The sequence below is a fragment of the Sinocyclocheilus rhinocerous genome, unplaced genomic scaffold (assembly GCF_001515625.1).
Source record: "Sinocyclocheilus rhinocerous isolate Xijiao unplaced genomic scaffold, SAMN03320098_v1.1 scaffold1733, whole genome shotgun sequence".
NCBI lineage: Eukaryota > Metazoa > Chordata > Actinopteri > Cypriniformes > Cyprinidae > Sinocyclocheilus > Sinocyclocheilus rhinocerous.
In genome coordinates, this window is record NW_015640388.1 from 1,181,026 (window position 1) to 1,187,008 (window position 5,983).

Consider the following 5,983-nt stretch of genomic DNA (forward strand, 5'->3'; position numbering starts at 1 on the left):
ATGATATGATAAGTTGTAATAGAGGGTCTAGAGCAGGGGTGTCCAATCCGGCCCGCAGGATGATTTAAACAATATTGTAAAATAACAAATAAAACATAATTTTCAAAATTAAATAGTGTATTCGCTACAATATTTTACTTTGAATTTAAAGCGGAACAAATGGCTAATTTATTTACGTTGATTTTGCGCCTCGGGATTCGGGACACCTAACATGCGCATTTTAAAGCGGCGCCAGAATCTCGAGCAGCACGAGGATAATATGATGATAGCTGCGTTGTAACTGATGCTTGTGTGGCAATTTTCTGGTGATTTTAAACATGTCCAAAAGAAGAAATTTGACCTGGAAGGGCGGACAGGCTATTTAAGGAGAAATGGAAAGAAAGTAGGGCAGCGCGGGGCACAAAGTAACGCGGGGTAAGCTGTAACACATGTGGTTTAAATATTTCCTCACATGCTAGCATAACCAAATTTACAGCATTTACTAGTTACTATATCAACATTATATAGAGAAAAAAAGTGCGCCAAAATTCAAAAGTCTTTTGAAGATATCACTGAACATTTATTTTACCATAGTAAAATTATATTTCTGGCTTAAGTAAATTTTTCATCTCAGTTTTTATTACTCATTTAAAATTAGACAAATCTGCTATTATTTTAATCTCCAATCTATTATTTATCAGTTTAAATTATTTTGTAATGCTTTGCTAACTATCAGAAGACAGTAACCAGTTTTAAATTCCCACTATTTATACTATTGTAATTCACACTATTTACTTTAATAAATTTTAATGATAAACGACGAGAAACAGGTGAATAAAGACTGACAGTCAATGTTTAAAGTTAAGAAATTATTATTTCAAGACACGTAAAGCATTTGGCTCGTTTATGTGGGCCGTCCCAAGCATGGTTGCAATGTGTTCAATGTCAAACTCCAAAATCAGATTATTTTTAATTCTTAAAAAACGCCATTATTTTATTTGAAATAAATAATTATTTTATTTTATTGACAAAATATTTTAGTTTGTCTTGTATATTTTTTTCATTCGATCAGATAACATTGAAAGCTGTCATATGGTCATGTTACAAAGTGCCCCTCAGATGTTACAATGTACTCCACCTACGGGGCGTTGTCACATTTCACTTCCAATTTTTGAGAGTAAATAAAGAAAAACGTATACACTATAATTATGAAACAAAGCGACATATTTGTACTAGACAAGTGTAAAATTAAAAATCTCACTGGATTATTACAATTAATGGCAAAATTAATGTTTAGAAATGTAAACTGATATTTCCTACTGACACTACAGCAACAGATAGAAATAACTGACTTGAAACCATTTTTAGCTGGTGAAAATACTAGTGTTCTAATAATTTTGGTCACCACTGTAATTATACAATATATAATAAATATATTATTATATATTGGGATATGTAGAGTAATATTTATATGCATTTTATGTTAGTCTGATACACTGTCATGAAGGCCTTACAAGCTGTCAGAATTTAATCTTTTTTGGTTTATATAGACATATCAACAACTGCACCAAATTGCTCATTTTTGCTCAGTTTGGGCCTTTGATTTAAACTGAGGGTTTTTTTCCTCCTGGAATATGAGCTCCATATTCTCCATGAAAGCCATTAAAGCTTGATGTATCAAATTTGATACTCACCAAATTTTGTTTTGTCTAAAGGTTTAATAAACTGTTCCATTCCATCAGGCTTTACAGGGCTAAAGCACATCCATATAATATATCATATTAAATGATGGTATATTAGTTATAGTTGTTAATAATTATATATATTTAATTCTAAATTAGTATGTTACTGTTGGTAGCAGATCTTATGGTATGGCGTATTGTGTGTCTATTAGTGATGCGCGGATGAGCTAAAACGTCACCCGAATCCGGAGCTTCAAATAAATTATCCACCCGCCAACCGCCCGCACCTGTATTTTTGTCTGATTTAGATAACCGCATCCGACCCGCACCCGATCATCACATTAGGGTTCGTACGGTCATTAAAAACCTGGAAAAGTCATTGAACAGCAATTTCCAGGCCTAGAAAGTTTTGTAAAAATAAATAAACTCAAAAAGTTTTTGAAAAGTTTCATGAAAATCTATTTCACAATTCTCTGTATAATAGAATTATGTTTAATCAGATCCTGAATTTCGTTGCGGGATTGCGCATACATCGCATTACTCATTCCCGCAGCTTTCGACTTTAAAATGAGGGAAATTACTGCAAAACCTTTATTCAATATAGCGTGTAGGTTAGATGAGTAAATAAATCCACACAAACCATCAGATGAAAACAGCGTAAGTGATTCAGCTGTACCGCGTCTTCTCTCTTTGACTTTCGCTTCACATCGACGCATCTAGAGCTGCTGCACGCTGCGATAGAAGACTTTAGCTCGCGTTTCGGGACAGTTGACAGAATTGTCAATAGCCTGATTGGTCATTGTTGCATCGTCACAAAAATGTATTATTTTCACGTCTTTTTAAGCCATTCGGTACTCGCGCTCTCCAGAGGCGCGTGCGCTCACAGTCACATCCAAAGTGCGTACTGCGAGTACCAAATTGAGAAAGTACTGTCGGTTTTGTCTTAAGTTAATGTAAACAGTTGCAAAACAAAACGCATGAGTATCAGTATTGGATCCGTGAAATAAGTCTTGTGACATGCAGCCTAATAAAGCTGTGCCGTCTTTTATTAATGTTAATCAAACAACAAAACTTACTGCTCTTGACTAAATAATGTTTTGTTGAATAACTTTTAATGTTAATTTACAGTTTATTCAATTTCTGTAGCCTATTTAAAACACGTTCATAATTTAGAAAATGTAGTTAATACTTAAAAATAATGATTTATTTTATCCACCCGCGACCCACCCGCAAATAATCAGAATGCATTTTTTTATTACCCGACCCACCCGATCCGCGGATAAAACCGCCATCCGCGCATCACTAGTGTGCAATATTAAACGACACTGTGACGCACTGGACAGCTTCGCATGGAGAAAGTAAATGAGCGAGGAGTGTGCAATATTTATTGTGTACTATTATCCTAACTGTTGTTTTAATGATGTGTGAGTTGACATTTTGTAACTTTGCAAAAAAACAAACAAACACATCATGAGAGTTTTTCAGTGCCGGATGAAGGCTATCAGTTTACAATATAATTCAATATATGGGGGCAAAAATAAAATGCCCTGTAAGAAATTTAGTTTTTAATATTTATGTTGTGATAGTTAAGTAATGTCTAAATATATCAAGAGTGTTGCTTTCCCGAATGTCAGCGCGATCGCAAATGAATAGATTTTATATAACAGCTCAACAAACAAGATGCTAGTATTAAGTGTGTTATATTAGTCACAATGCTGTCTGTTTATCTCTGTTTTGGCAAGAAAAAGTTTTTAACAAAGCCGAAGTAAGACCAATTGTGTGTCTCCGAGGCAGCACTGTGTATTTTGTTACTGAATTAATCTGTGTTTTTGAACAAATTATTTGAGTCAATGATTCAGTGGCCCATTCATAAAGACAATCACTAGCTTGGTATCTAAACGAATCAGCCGTTTTGAATGAATGAGTCAATGGATCACTCATTAAGACGGAGACTTGCTGCCACCTACTGGCGGCTTTAGTGTCATATTTATTTATCCATGACAGGCTTAAAAACCAACCAAGGTGCTATCTCAAAAACACACTCTGCAAAATATGGTAATTATCACTATCAAAAAAAAAAAACAGACATTTTGTGTCAATATTGCACACCCCTAAAATAACCAAGCATCTAGTTGTCCTAGATTTTTTTTTTTATTATATTGTAGTTTGTATGGTTAATATTAATGTAATTGTGAGCAAACTAGGGTTTAACAAAAGGTAATTCGGCCCGCACAAGGGGGCATTTTCTCCGATCCGGCCCTCAACCTTAAATGAGTTTGACACCCCTGGTCTAGAGGGTCCTGGTGAGTTCAATTCCACTCTTTCCTGTCTGCGTTTCCACTGGCACGTAGCGAGCGCAGCGGAGCGAGCGTTTTCAATTAATTCATATGGAAGCTGAGTTTAAACGCTCGCGCGGTGTATTATGGGATTGAAAGCGGCGCGGAGAAAGCGTTGACAGAGGTTGAGAGCGTCAAAAAGATTGGGCATTCCTCGACTTTATGCAAATGTCGAGCGAAAAACGCCGGGCGACAACCAATCGCTGTGAAAGGAAGGAGATGAAACCATAGACTGTAAAAAACAACTGGGTGTTTTTCAGAGGCGTGCTCTGCACTAAATTTGACACGCCCCAAAGCAGTGGCGTTGTAGCGTTGCCAGCAGCGGCACTGAGCGCAGATTTGACGCTGTAGTGGACCGGACGCGAGCGGCGCGACAAAATAGTGTAGCATGTTCAAAATGTTGTTGTATTGTAGATAATGTGCTTAATGTTAATGCTGCACTTTATTCATTTTTGTGTTGCGAGCTGTTACTGGATGTTCGAGTTGGATGTGAAAAGAGGCTCCGCCCCTGTGTGGAGAAGAGTGCCTGGCTGCTGGTTCAAGTGCGGTTCTCTTAAGTCGGGTGTGTACGGCGTGGGTTGTGGCCGACAACAGCCCAAATAAACACCCCTTGTACATCAAAACGCCTCGTCCTTGTCTGAGAACGCTACAATACTATAGAACCCATTATAATCCGTGATGCTGTCTACACTGGATGCGGTGCGACCTGTTTTTATACAGTGTATGGGCGCGACCCGACAAATCCCCGACAGAAACTGCTGCCTCGTTCTATCTATGACGTACTGACATAAAATTCTAATAATTTGCAGCGGGCACTTTGTCGCGTCAGACTTTAGCTTTTGCAGCTTGGCGCAACAACTGTCGCATCCGGTGTAGACACGGTGTTACAGTATTTTAGCTTATTATACCGTTATAGGGCTTCTTTAATTGAAATATGAAGAAAAAAATCAGGACGTCTAGATGAATCATTCATAAATACTAAAACACACAATAATGGTATGGCTCGTTGATCTAGGGGTATGATTCTCGCTTTGGGTGCGAGAGGTCCCGGGTTCAAATCCCGGACGAGCCCATGTTTTTGAAGCTTTTAGGAAGAAACGACGGAAGGTTCACGACTTTATTTTAGTGTGCACTTTAAGATTAGTCTGCAAGAAATAAGAGTAATGGTGAACAGTGGGACTGTTTTGCTATATCAGATTAACAATTGCAAATCGTATCACTTCTCATGCGTTGGTGGTATAGTGGTTAGCATAGCTAGGTGGCCAGCCGCCCATAGGTGTAGAGCGCTGACTAGCCAATAGGAACGAAGGAAATTCCAGGGAGGCGGGACAAGTAAAATACACCCAATGGATAGTTTTCACGTGACGTCACACACTCATAGGAACGCCCACCTGTAGGGCAAAACGAAGCTTTGCTCCCAGTGTTGCCAACTTAGCAATTTTGTTGCTAAATTTAGCAACTTTTCAGACTACCCTAGCAACTGTTTTTTTCCAAAAGCACCTAGCAACAAATGTAGCTATTTTTAAATTTTATTTGGCTACTTTTAGCAACTTTTGATAAGTGGCTCAGACAATAAAAAGGCACACATTTTCCATCTAAATTTCACAAAAAGAGGAAACCAAAGATGCCTAGCAGTACACACATCACGTGAATTAAGTTACTGCTATTCGCAGTTGTTCAATTTGATAATAACAATAATAATTTAATAATTGTTCATTTATGATACACCTCGTTAGTAATTATTTTGGCCACACTAAACTTAGCAATAAACACGTTGAAAATAATACACAATAAACATGTCTGTCAAGTCTGTCAAAGCGACTCCACCGGGCAGGGACACCGGCAAAGGATAAGTATCGCTTTTTATTTCTCCTCTTTCCTACTACTTGTTTCGCTTCTGTTTCAGTTTTTTATAACCATTTCTTACTATGTGTCAGTAAGTTGTTGTTATTTTAGCATGTGTGTTTGGCTCAGTGTTATTTTTTT

The 5,983-nt window shown here is 37.4% G+C and overlaps 1 non-coding gene across 1 annotated transcript; it reads left to right on the plus strand.

The window, feature by feature from the left end:
* Positions 1-4,997: 4,997 nt before the first annotated feature.
* On the plus strand, positions 4,998-5,069 carry trnap-ugg (transfer RNA proline (anticodon UGG)). The gene has a single exon. It is a non-coding gene; the product is annotated as a tRNA-Pro (tRNA).
* Positions 5,070-5,983: the final 914 nt, after the last annotated feature.